General features: G+C 56.1%; 1 protein-coding gene across 1 annotated transcript in view; it reads right to left on the reverse strand.

Annotated features, from left to right (window-relative positions):
- Positions 1–9,925, reverse strand: part of SBNO2 (strawberry notch homolog 2) — a 54,037-nt gene extending 44,112 nt beyond the window's left edge. Inside the window, exon 1 of the mRNA XM_070415639.1 lies at positions 9,836–9,925. The gene's annotated coding sequence lies outside the window, so the exon portion shown is untranslated. The remainder of the gene's footprint in view (positions 1–9,835) is intronic.
- Between the last annotated feature and the right edge of the window lie 3,823 nt (positions 9,926–13,748).

The following is a 13,748-nucleotide window of genomic DNA, read 5'->3' on the forward strand; positions in this document are numbered from 1 at the left end:
AAGATCAGAGCCGGTGTGCAGTGGGCCTGGTGAGTATTTTTAGATGCAAGTCTCATTACAGAAGCGTCAGTGCTCTCGGCAGGTAGGGGCCTGCAGTCGCCATCATGATTTATGTTTACAGGATTTCCTTTAGAGATCAGGTTTTCATGAGTCATCACAGAAGACAAAGATCAAGGAATCAGTGGCCTGGACACGACCATTCGCGGTGGAAGGTTTGAGAAAGCCTGAGCCCCAGGACAGGCCAAGGGTCTCACCTCATGCTGAGCTGTTGTGTTGGTTCAGCCCCCAAACACACTCCATCTGCCCAGACTCTCTAACTGGTACCTGGACCCTGCTGGCCACTCGTTACCTATTCTGTGTCCTCCTAGGCCAGGGCGAGGCTGTCCCCCTGGAACAACATCTGTGGCTGGCAGGGACATGCTGGATACAGGACAGTAGCCATTCCAGCCATCCCTCCCTCAGGCTCCAAGTGAGGGCCCTGAGATCCAGACAGAGCGGAGCAGGGGCTGGCCAGGGCTCCACGAGGCTCAGCTATTAGGACAGAGGCCCCAGTGGGTCCTGAAGCCTGGCTGGGCCTGACTTGGCAGACCAGGACTGTCTGGGGGGATGGCCGTCAATGAAGTTGACAGAGCTGGGTGTAGGGAGCCCTCTCCTTGCCTCACTATTCAGGCCCAGTCTGGGGTCAGTCCCTAATGAGAGACCCAGAAAGGAAAAAGAGTGGGGGCATCCTGAAGAGGTTGCCCTGCTCCTAGATGGAGGTGCTGGGCCGAGATAGGGCATGCTGGAGTCAGGGGCAGAAATGGGCAGCTGCAGGCAGAGGGGTCAAGCCAGCAGAGATCAGCGTGGGGTGAGACCCAGTAGCCTGACTTGGGGGCACCAGCTCTGTACTAAGGTCCTGCCTGGGCTCAGCTCAGCTCTTCCAGGACCCCCAGTGGGGCATTTGCTCTTCCAAGACCTCCAATGGGGCACTCGCACCTGGACAGCCACCTCCATGGATGGGCTAGACCCAAGGACAAAAGGAGATTGTGAGGGGAGGGTCCTGAGGGATGTGACAGCTGTGGCTCTTTCCTTACCAAAAGCCTTGGGAGCCCATTCCTTAGCTACTGACCACTGAGGAATACTTGGGTCAGATGCATGGGGACAAGGCAGCAAAGGGAGGACACAAGACCAGGGTGAGACCCCAGGGCTCAAGGGCCAACAAAGGGGTGGACACCAGCTGGGAATAATAGGGGATTTGGGACTTGGGAAGAGAAGTGGTTCAGGAGGAAGTGGGGGGGGGGGGGGGGGCAGAGGAGGTGTACTGGGGCAATCAGTGTCCACCAAACTCACATCCACTGGGAACCTGTGAATGGATCCTTATTAGGAAATTGGGTCTTTGTAGATGAAAATAGTTAAGCTGGGGTCATGCTGGATCAGAGTGAGCCTAATACAAACTAGTATCTTGCCCCTGCCCCCCGCCCTCGCCCCCCCCCCCCCCCCGCCCCAGATTTGGACACAGACACGTGGAAGTAAAGTCATGTCAAAATGGAGCAACAAGCTAAGTGACACCTGGAGCACCCAGAAGCTGGAAGAGGCAGGAAAGACTCTCATAAGGCCTTCAGAGTGAGCATGGCTCTGTGGCACCTATATCTTAGACTTCTGGCCTCTAGAACTGGGAAAGCACAAATCTCTGTGATGTCAGCCACCCAATGTGTGGTCAGTAAAGCTGTACCAGGAGGCAAACCCCAGCTGGAGCCACCCTGACCCTCGGCCCAAATCCCTGTGATGCCTGGGGACCAGGAGCTCCACTGACCGGGGCCAGGTTGGCACCAAGCGTATGACCTCAAATTTCTACAAAGCCCCAAGAGGTGTCTGGAACATGGCAGCTCTGGGATGCCAAAGATGGCAGGGGCCTCAGCCCTAGGCACATGCTGGGCGGGCGGGAGTGGGGCGCCCATCCCTCTGGGACAAGGAGAAGAGAACAAGGTGGGCCACAAGGAAGCCCCATCTGAGAGTGCAGGAGGACAGGTTGAACTTCCAGTTCTGCACTCAATGTGGTAAAAGGTAGCCTGCAGGACCCCAAGACTCCCCTCTGGCCCCCACCTGGGTGGAGCTCATACACTTCACCCACAGAGGGTATCTGAACTAATGCAGCCATCTTTTGCAAAACCTCCCAACCTGTTAGACATGAAGCCCCTGTCCCCCATGCTCCAGTTCAAGGTACCAGGTGGCCACCCAGCAGGACAGGGACCCCACAGCTCCTCTCCAGGCTGAGAAAGGAGATTGTTCAACTGATACCCTGGCCCTGAACACCTGGCTGAACAGAGGACCGGTAAGCAGAAAATGAATGGAGGAGACTCAGGTGGGGGGGCGACCGCACAGCCTGTTACCCCAGCCTTCACTCCCAAGAGTGAAAGCTGCAGAGCTGGACCATGTGGGATAAGCAAGGGGGGACACTCACGGTGACTCCACACACCACCCCAGGGACAATGCTACTGGCATAGGAGCCCGGGACAGTGGACAGGTACATGCCTAAGGATAGACCCAACTGGCAAAGCACCCGGCGAGTGTTGGTGCTCCCCCTACACACACACACCTCTGACAGGCAAACAGCCAGGGGGGAAAGAAGGCCCATTAGGAGAAACTGCATCTGGGGAAGCAGAGCCCAGCCATTGGTATTTGGTGAAACAGACACTTATGCAGAAAAGGAGACCCTCAGACTAGGTTCCAGGGGCACCTATTAGGGCTAACCTTGGCTGGCTGTCTCCAGCCAATGCATCTGCCAACTGTGGGCCCACAGACCCATCCATTTGTCCAGGACAGACCAGCTGACCACTGTGATGGTCCCATGCAGGACAAGGCGGAATGATGATGTTCTGACAGCTGTTTGGTGAGGTGGGTGCTTTATAAAGCAACTTAGATTCCAGGGCAGTGTCTGAGTTTATAAGGACACAGCAGAGTTGTGCAGCCTTCAGGAGGCCTAGCATCTTCGTGCGGGCATCCTCTTCTGGTAAATGCCTACTCAGGTCTTGTGCTTGCTTGTGGTATTTAGAAAGTTTTAGACACGCTGAGCTTGTGGTCTCCTCTGACCTCAGGTCTTCTTCTCCTGAATGAATGTTAAGCCAAATCCCCCTGGTTCTGACCTCCTTGTCCTTTGACACCTACTTGAGCAGTCTCCTGGAGTCCATGCAGAGGGTGGCCTGTCCCTTCTGCCACTTGCTGCTGTCCCTATTTGATGTTGGGCATTCCTTGGGCTGGCCAGCATGCCAGGTCTTTCTACCCAATTCCTCAGAGAGCCCCGAGCAGCTACTAGTCACAGTAATCCTAGGTGAGTGGTCTGAGCAGTCAGCACTCTCCTTGGGCTCCTTCTGTCCATCTTGGTGCCAAGAACTTCATTTGTTCTTGGGGCCTTTGTCCCAGCCTGAAGGGCATCGGTGTCCTACAGGAAGAGGAGGTCCTTCCTGGCTTCGGGCTGGGTTAGACCCTGTGCCCTCTCTGGGGAAAGGGCAGAGGCCTCCAAATCACAGGGGAGGAGGAAGTTGTCTCTCTTTTTTTATCCTTACCTAAGGATATTTTTCCATTGATTTTGTTTGTTTGTTTATCCTCACCTGAGGATATCTTTCCATTGATTTTTAGGGAGAGGGAAAGACAGAGAAACATCGATGTGAGAGAAACACATCGATTGGTTGCTTCCTGCAGGAGCCTTGACCAGCGCCCAGGCCAGGGAGGAGCCTGCAACCAAGGTACTTGCCCTTAACCGGAATCGAACCCGGAAGCCTTTGGTATGCAGGCCAACACTCTATCCACTGAGCCAAACTGGCTAGGGCTGGATCCGTTACTCTTGCCATGACGAGTGACCACAAACTTGGCAGCTTAAAATGGCACAGTAGGCCCTCCCACGGTTCTGTGGGCTGAAAGTCCAGGCCAGACCGCCACCTCAGCCCTGGGGCTCCCAGGCCAGGCTCTATGCTGCGTCCTCTGGGGAAAAGCTGTTTCTGAGCTCACGTAGCTGCCAGCAGGGCTGGGTCTTGGCTTTGGAAGGCCGCCTACCCATGTCCCCTCCCCAATGACGTTCTGCCCCCATTTTCACAGTCAGCAGCAGCAGCACATGTGTCCCCTCAAACTTCAAGTCTCTCACTTCTCTTCAGCCTCCAGTGGAGAAAGTTCTCCGCTTATGAGGACCCTGTGACGACACTGGGCCTCCCAGGAATCCACAGTCACCCCCATCTCAAGATCTTCAACTTGATTCCATCTGCAAAACCCCTCTGCCTCATGAGGTGACATGTCCACAGGTCCCAGGACCAGGATGGGGACAGCTGTGGGGTGTTACTGAGATAGGACACAGCTCAAGAATAGACCAGCAGGCAGCAAGCACCCCCACACCCCCCCCGACACAGTGACAGGCTCTGGGGATGAAGGTCTTGCTCCCCATAGATGCAAAGCCCACGTGGCCCCTTCTCCCGGAAGCCTCCCCAGGGCCCTTGGAGGGGCCGGGCAGTGGGGGGCTGGCTGGCGCAGGAATGTGGTTCAGGCTTCCAGAAGGGCTGGTTTTTCAAGAGAAGCGGCAAGTCTGGATTTGGAGGTGGCAGCCCCTGATTTCTCAAAACTGGAAGTCCAGCCATCAAGCCCAACCCTCCCTGTGGGGCACCTTCCTCCAAGTTCCCACGGTGCTAACAGCGGAGCTTCCCAGACCCTCTGTTACTACTCACTACTCCTCCAGGACTGTCCCTTACAGCACCCCATATCTACTTGGGATCTCATTCACCCCGAGTCCCCCAAAGTTAGTGGGTCAAGTTCCTGGAGGGCCAGAATCTAATGAACCCCACCCCCCTCCCCCCGGCCCTGGCCCCGGCCAGCTCACATATATGCTGGGACACCAGGAGAGGCTCCCACACCCTGTGTCACCAGCACCCACCCTGGACGGGTGGGGGCAGGAAGGGGCCCTACACCCCCACTTCACAGCCTCCAGGGCACCTTCCAAAATGCCAAGACCATCCCAGACCCTGGAGCAGCCCTGCTGAGCTCTGGCCACACAGACTTGGCCACAGGAGGAGCCAAGGGCATAAGGGAGCCTGAGCGCAACTTCCCCACCGACGCCTGTGCTGTCCCAGTGCCCGGGAGTGAGCCTTTCCTTGGTTTACCTCATGTGGAGCGGAAGATGCCTTCTCACTATGGCCAGACTCAGAGCCCTGGGCGCCAGGGACAGCAGACACTCCCAGTGCCTGTGGGCCATCTCTGCTGCAGATGAGTCAGGGCCATAAAAGTTTACTGCTCTCTAGGACCCCAGCGGACCCCTCCTTCCCACATGGACGCTTCCTGTGTCAGCGACCTTTCACCCTCAGGGTGGACTCCCAGGAAATGGGGGACAGACAGCCTTCCTGGTGGGCGTGGACACTCCGCTTCCAAGACCTTGGAGCAAAAGGATTGAGGCCTCTTTCAGTTTCACTTGGTATTTATCCTAAGAGGACTGAGGCCAATCTGACGGGAAACTGGGGGTCTGGTCTACACGCCCACTGAGAGGCACAATGTGGCTAGAGGTTAGCCCCTGAGCATGTTCTGGAAGTTAAGGGAACTCTGCCTAAGCACAGCCTGGGAAGGTTTCCTGCTGCAGGTGACATGCTCAGAGGAGGTGTCAGAACATCAGAGACCATGAGCACACCTTTCCTTCACCACCTCGCTGGCCTCCCTGGGCTGTGTCCCTGCCATCGACACCATGGACACTCCTGCCCTGTGTGTAGCAGAGGAGGGGACCCTCTCCCCCAGCAACTGACCCAGGAAGAGTTACATGTAAATGGGTGACTTGGGGAGGGGGGGGCGCTCAGCATTGACTCTCTGGGATCACTCTCCTCCCTACTGTCACCTGGCCTCAGTGGCGGGGAGGGTCCCAGCCAGCCAATCAGGGAAACCTACAGGAGGCTCACAGAAGTGCCAGCCCTCAACCCACCACCTCCCACTGAGTAACCTTCAGGGAGGAGGTGCTCTCTGAGCCCCCCAACACCCCACTCGCATCCCACCCCACGCCCCTGTACCAGGAGTCCAGATCCCCTAGGACCACCTCTTGCAGGATGCACTGGTTCATGACAGAGCAGGGGCTTAGTGAGGGGCCCCTGGGGAGCTTTGTTCACCTTCCATAAAACAGATAGCACCTCCTCTGCCATCCCCGTGTGGGGCACAGAGGAGACGCCTGGCAAACCATCCAGTACCCATGTATGAGCTGGCAGCGGAAGGCAGGCTCAGCCCACTCATGTATACATGCACCCACCCCAGGCCACAGCATGTGGGCATCGGAGGGAGAAGGACAGGCTGGACTTACTTTCTTTTTCTTTTTTAACACTTTGTTTTGTAGAGACACAATTCACATGCCACATACTGCATCCTTTACAATGCACATCTCAGTGGTTTCTAGTACATTCACAGGGTTGTGAAACCAGTATCACTATGTAGTTCCAGAACATTCCATCACTCTAAAAGAAGCCCCATCCCTATCTACAGTCACCTCCATCCCCTTCCCAGTCCCTGAATACCACAAACTCACTTCCTAAATCTGTGGATTTGCCTGTTCTCGACATTTTACATAAATGGGATCACACACTGTGTGGCCTTTTGTGTCTGGCTTATCAATGAACATAATTTTGAAGGTTCATCTACGTTTTAGAATACAAACAACAGGTCTTGTCTCGGCCACCCCTGTCAAGCCCAGGGCAGCAGGTGATGGAGCCCCAACATCAGAAACCACAGTTCAGGCCCTCACCTGAGTCACCCGCCTGCTGGCAGGGCAGCCAACCCTCCCAGTGAGAGAAGCAGGAGACCTCAAGGCAGTTGTCACCATCGGCAGGATGGCAGGACGATAAAGGAAGTTTGCTTTCTGTCTTAGCTCTGCTCAGGCCACCCATGTGGGACTGACCTGCCAGTGGCAGGAGAAGGGAGAGGGTAGTTCCAAAGGACAAGGACTGGGGGTTCCACTCAGGGGAGAGGTGACCTACACTTGCCAGGCACTCAGGGACACCAGCACTTGAGGCCAAAGCTGGGTGAGTAGTATCCAGGCCAGGCCTAGACTGGGTCTGGGTGACCGCACTCTTTGGCTACACCCAGCAGCCTTCTATGCCCAGCCTCCCTGCAGTGTGACCACGCTGCCCTATGCTGGGGAAAAAGTGGTGGAGATGCGCCAAACCTGTCCACAATGAACCGCACACACACACACACACGCACACATATGTGCATACTCATGTATGACACATATGCTTGCGTTCAATCTCAAGTGTACACATGCAACCCACCTGCACACCCAAACCTGCACACTCATACACACGAGAGCCCACTCATGCATACATGCATACAACAGACAAGGACACAAACATGCATGTACTCAGCACAAAACACACACATGCCCACATACAACATGCACGGTGTGGCATACATTTTCATATAAAACCTGCACTTGCATACACATTCAGACCCTGGGATTGTATTGGCACCATGGGAAGCTGCCGTCCTAACTCAACCATGTCAGCCTCGTGCTGTGTTTACACTCTGAGATTACGTTACCCCCCCCCCCATGCTGGCAGTAAAGGCAGAGGCCATCCTGGGGGGTGGCCGCCTCCGGGGACCTGAACACAGTTGCCTCTTTATTCCCGACCGAGCTCGCTCATGCGGCCAGAGTCCTGAGCTGGGTCAGCAGTTCTAGCCAGCCCCGGCTGGAGGGGCATCTGAGACTGCTAAAACAGAGCTGGGCCTGCCCGGATTGGTCAAACCCCTGGGGTGGGACAGGGGTATGAGCTCCAGAGGTCTGGCTGTGGTTTTGCCCAGGTGGGGGCAGTGACTGGCCCAAGATCACACAGCCTGGAGAGCACTAATCCTGGGCTGCCCACCTGCAGCCTGCTTTGCCAGCCCCAACTTGAAAACGAATGGCCTTCCCTAGAAACCCAGACCCGTCTGACTCCAGGACTTCCCACCGCTCTGTGAGAACATAGATGTCTCCCCCCGGCCCCCACACACACATACACACACTGGGCAGGTCCTCACTCCAGGCAGGTGTGAGCAGATGTCTGCTAAGACAGTTAAACAAAAGCACCTCATATGTCTTCTAAAACTCCGGAGCACCTTCCCCCAGGTACCAGCACTGGTTTCCCCTGTGGACAGCACTCACAGGGCTCCTCAGGGTCCGATGGGCACCTGCATGTGTCTCCCCCACCATGGAGGACCCTGGGTCTCACCCACCCATCAGCCCAGATTTCACAGTGTTCTCCACAAGGACTCAAGGCAGAAGGCACTACAAAGCCAGTGGCCCCAACCAGACAGCAACCACCACCACTACTGGGGCCTCCCCTGGGAAAATCCAGGGTGCTTGGAAGAAAGGACACAAATTAGCTGACCAATGGGGTCCCAGGTCTCAGCCTCAAAGAAAGCTCCACTCCTCTGCTCACAGGGTCCAAAAGGGCACATTGCCCCCAGCAGGGAAAAGCCACTGCAGAGTAAAGCCTGGCCTGGAGAAGGGGCCAGCCTCACAGCTGCTGACTGAGGCCGGCCTCCAACCCGCCTCTGGGGTTTCAATGCCTGTGACAGGCGGCCTTTCTGCCCTCCAGGGGCTGTGGAGCCTGGCACCCCAGCCCCCAGGCCCCAGCCCCATTTGCCTTGAACCTTTCTGAAGCGCCTACTGGGACAGACTCAACATGCCCTGCTGCAGGTAAGCAGGTTCCCGGCTACACTCAGTCCAACACCAGCTCCCTTGTTACACCCTGAAACACTCACCACCACCCCCAAACTGCCAGCAAGCTTCATCACAGTCAGCTTCCAACCAGGCGCTCTCCTGTACTCCCTGCAAGCAGATGGCCCTAAACCCAGCCTGGGAGGCTAGTGCACAGGTAGAAAGGACAGCAGGGCAGGTGGGTCCAAGGCAAATTCAGGGAAGCAGACGCCGGGTTTGCCCTAGACTAGACACACCTTTCACTCAATTCTTTTTCCCTTTGTAGAATCTTCATAATGTTATGCAGGGAGACACCCCACCGCCTCCCTGGCTCCTGCCAGGCTGTCCACGCCCAGTCCCTCCAGGCCCCACCAGCCTCCTGCTCTGGGGTTCTGAGTCGCTGGGAAGCTCTGGTGGGCAGGACCTGCCTGGCAGCCTTGCCTTCCCCATCCACCCACACAGGCTGCTCCTCCGCGCACCTGTGGAGTGGGGGCCACCTTTGCACCCCACCCCTACCCCCACCCCCGACCTGTCCTTGTCTGCCGGGTTTCATTACTGACTCTGGGTGACACTCCCACCCCACATGCTCTGCCAGGTCAGCTGGTACAAGCAAGGCCCTATCCCAGAGCTGAGGGTGTCTGTCCTTCTTGGAGCGCTGGGGGGTCCAGGGAACCTCCAAGGAGTCTGGGGTCAGGAGTCACCAAGATGGGTGAGATCGGGGCCCCGCAGAAAGGGAGGGGCTGGGGTCACGGAGGTGGAGGGTCACCAGAGGGAGGGCTCAGGGAATCGCGGAGGAGAGATTAGGCAGTGAGGGCCACAAGGTTCTGGGATGTCACCGCGATGTATGGACTTAGGAGTCACCAAAGAAGTAAAGTTCGGGGTCAGCAAAAAGCACGGGATAGCGGGTCACCAAGGAGGAAGGGATCAGGGAATCACCGCCGAGCTGGGGAGGGGCTCGCCGCTCCGGCGCGTCGGGCTGGGGTCAGAGAGCAGCGCAGGGTCGGGGGTCGCGGGAAAGGGCGGGGACAAGCCGCCGCGCTCCCCCCGCCCGCGACTCCCGGAATCCCGGAAACCCCGGCCCGGCGAGCCCGGGCCAACGCGGGCCGGGGAGCGAGACTCGGGCCAAGGAGGGGCGGCGGGGTAGGACCGGGGGTCGGGCTGGACGCGCCTCACCTCATAGCCGGGTCCGGCCGCCTCGGGTTCTCTGAGCTTCGCCGCGGCCTGGCTCACTTCCTGGTTCCCCTCTTGGATCCCCGGGCGCCATCTTGGTCGCGCACTTCCGGTGATGCCGGGGGCGGGGCCTGGTGGGCGGGGCCTTGGCGGGCGTGGCGCGGCTCTTGCCTCCTGAACCTGATGAGGGGCTGGCACGCTCCGCAGGCTCTGAATTTGAATTCCGACCCCGCCACCTACTGTTGAGACCCCGGCGCGGAGCTTACCCTTGGGAACCTCGGTTTCCTCCTCTAGAACATGAGTATAGGACCAACCGCTCCGACTTCCTGGCCGTTTGTGCGGACTGTGCCCTCAGCACTCTCACCCCTGACCGTAAGCCACTGGGGTTCTTGTACAGCCCAGATCTTGCCTGGAAAGCCCCCTCCTCAGAGACATCCTTGCAACCATCTGAAATGGCCCCTGACCACCCAGTCATGCTCCCTCCCTTGATCGCCTCCCCATCAATAGTAGTCGGCTCATTAATCTGTTTCCCATCCCAATAGGAGTTCTAGGACCCGCCCTCCACCCCCCACACGGAGCCTGTCACTTGGGTGTCTGTGTTGGGGGTGGGGGGAGGTGTCTCAGGGGCCCCCGGAGAGAGAGCAGAATCCTCTCGTGCAGGACCTGAGGGTTCTGAGTGGCTCCCTTCCCATTAGGGCTTCCAGGGGCTGACACATGAGATTTGGGGCACTGCCAAGAAGAGGGTGGGGCCAGGCTTTGGCACAGAAAGCAGTTTTCCTGTGACTTGAGCCCACTGGACTCACTATGGGGTGGGCTGGCTGGTTCAGGCAGATCCAGTGCAGGAGGCTCAACTCCCTCCCCAGCTAGGTTATCAGCAATAAAGGGGCTACAACTCTTTCCCTGGACCCACCTTACCACCAGCCAGTGCCTCTTGAACCCATTCCAACCCCCTGAAATGACAGGTCACCTCTCCATGTATTTGTTTATTTATTCAGTGAACTCTAATGGATGCTACTTTGTGCCTGGCCTTGAGCTGAGCAAAGCTGGGGCCCGAGAGAGAACGCAGTTCTCAGCCCTGGCCTCAGGAAGCCCCCCGGTTAGGGGAGACAGAGCCAGACACTCTCATCTGCAAGATCAGGCCTGGGGCCCAGAGAGGTGTGATGTCTCTGCCTAAGGCATCATGGAGGGCTGCAGGGAGGAGGGGATATTGATGCTAGGGCTTTGAAGTTTAAGTAGGAGTTTGTTAGGCACACAAGAATAGGAAGGGTAGTCCAGGCAAAGTATAAAAGCTGTTCAAATGACTGGTCTGGTAAGGGAGAAGAGTATGTTTAAAACCTGTTTGCCCTACAAAATTCAGGCCAAAGACCCACCGTGTCCAAGCCCACAAGCACAAGAGAGCAGATGGGGAAACTGATACCCAGATAGAAGTGATTTATCCAGAGTGAGTATTGCTTTGGCAATCTGGGTTCTAACCCTGACTTTGGAACTATTTTTCAGAACTAATCAAAATAAATCCAATTGAGCAACAGGCACTGAAGATTCAAAAGGGTGAACAAGCAGATTTGGGGGATGAGGGTGCCCAGCTGCATTTTCCCAGTTCCTCCTACACAACACCAACCACACAATTTTCAGGGACCAATGAAGAATGACAATGCGGGGCCCCTTGTTCAAAAAGGGTTCAGAATTTTAAGGCGGTGGCAGCAGAGATTAAACTGAACCAAGGCTCCTGACCCCTGAGTGCAGGGCCTGGGTGAAATTCAAGTCCCTCAGAGGCAGGGACTGGTGTTACCTACATTTTGCTAGTGGGGAAACTGAAGTGCAGAACTGAGTGGCAAGCAGGCGTGGACTTGAACTCTGCCACGTCCACCTTGGGAAACCATGAGGTCTTTACCGGTAATTTCGCCTGAAGTGGGGGCAATTTGCCCAAGCCAGGGTGGGTCCAGCCATCTCATGGAGGAATCTTCCAAGTCTGGGGATGTCTAGGGAATTAGTCAGATTCGGGGATTTCCAGGGAATCGCATGAGACAGCCTGGGAGAGCAGAAGGGACACAGTTCTGGAGCTCTAGCCCCAGCCCCGGTGCAGCTATGTTTTCATGCTATGTGGCCCTAGAAAGTTACTTAATCTCTCTGTGCCTCTGTCTCCCCACCGGTAAAGTGGGGATGATATGATAACAGTAGTTGCCTTTTAAGTTGTTTAAACAGCTAAGTGAGCAGTGCCTAGGATGCCATTAGGGTGTCTGCATGTGATGCCTCTGGACCACAGGGTCACCTAAGTGAACATTCACGGATCACGTGTGCCCAGGGCCCCATCAGCAAGGGAGACGGTGCTCACCCAAGGCCAGAGGTGCCCCTAGACACTGTGACCAGGCTTGTGGAAGTAGGGTTGCCAGATAAAACACAAGATGCCCAGTTACATTTGAATTGCAGGTACACGAAGAATACTTTTTTAGTGAAAGCATGTCCTGGGCAATGTTTGGAACATAGTTACATTAAAGAAGTAGCCTTCGTGTATCTAAAATTCACATCTACCCAGGAGTGCTGTATTTTTATTGGTGAAATTGGGAGACCCAATGTGGGGAGATCACAGACAGAAATGGGGTCCGGGGGGTCAATTGGGGAAAAAGGAGACATATGTAAAATTTTAAACAATTTTGAAAGAAAGAAAGAAAGGAAGGAAGGAAGGAAGGAAGGAAGGAAGGAAGGAAGGAAGGAAGGAAGGAAGGAAGGAAGGAAGAAAGGAAGAAAAAGAAAGAAAGACAGAAAGAAAGGAAGGAAGGAAGGAAGGAAGGAAGGAAGGAAGGGAGGGAGAGAGAGAGAGAGAGAGAGAGAGAGAGAGAGAGAGAGAGAGAGAGAGAAAGAAAGAAAGAAAGAAAGAAAGAAAGAAAGAAAGAAAGAAAGAAAAAGAAAAAGACCTGGAGGCTTGGGGAACAGCTGCCTCTCTCTGAGCCTCAGTGTCACCCCTGCTAAAGGGACATAGAAGACACAACACACAGGAGAGGGTGTGCAGTGAGCTTGAAGTGCAGGTCAGCTGTTTTAATGACTTCAAACAGCAGAAAACTTAAGACAGACGGGAAGGTCAGGTCCCCTGGGGCTTCCCTGTGAACCCACGAGATTCTTGGGCTAGCCTCAGTTTTCCCATCTGGGAGGAGCCTCAGTTTCCCTTCTGAGAAGGGCCACCCTGGAGCTCCTCCCACTCCCAGCCTCAGTTTCTCTTCTGGGGAGCCCTCTGGGGCTATGCCCATCTTGCAGTCAAGGAGAGAGAGGCAAACTGAGGGCCCATCTAGGGAGGCGAGACTCTCAGACCTGGGCAGGTGAGGCAGGGCAGGTGGGCCTGGCCCAAGTGGGGGAGGGGACGAAGCCACTTCCTGTTTCTCCACATTCTGGAAAGCCCCAAGCCTTCCTGATCAGTGGGAGCACCTCCCTCCCAGCCGCTCCCAGGCCTGGTTCCCTCACCACTTCTCCTTTCCACACCCACTTCCCCTCACTGCCACCCCCCTACCCTGGCCAGTGGCTCCATTCCTGCCCGCCTCTTCCCAGTCCTTCTTCTTCTCCCCTTCTTTCCAGTCTCTTCTCCCATGCCCCTCTTTTTTCTCCTTCTCTAGCCTTAATCACACCCCTCCCATGGTGCAGAAGAGGAGATTGAGGCAAGAGCTTCAGGGCCTGCCCAGGTCACACAAGCTATTCTATGTCCCCTGCCCTCACTTTCCCAGTCACTTTCCTTTTTTCCCTCCCCACCTCTTTCTCTCTCACCATCTCTGTCAGTTTGTTCAAACCTCTATCTCGGTCTTTGGCTAGCCACCCTCCCCTCTCCTAACCAAGTCTGCCCCACCTGTTTCAGCTACCGCACTGCCCCTGTACCCTGGCCCGCCTGCCACCTGCCCCGAGGTTTCCTCAGGTGGCTCTGGCTGGCAGGTTG

This window comes from Myotis yumanensis, unplaced genomic scaffold, assembly GCF_028538775.1.
Source record: "Myotis yumanensis isolate MYYU_CA2020_CCGP unplaced genomic scaffold, mMyoYum1.0.hap1 SCAF_5, whole genome shotgun sequence".
Lineage (NCBI taxonomy): Eukaryota > Metazoa > Chordata > Mammalia > Chiroptera > Vespertilionidae > Myotis > Myotis yumanensis.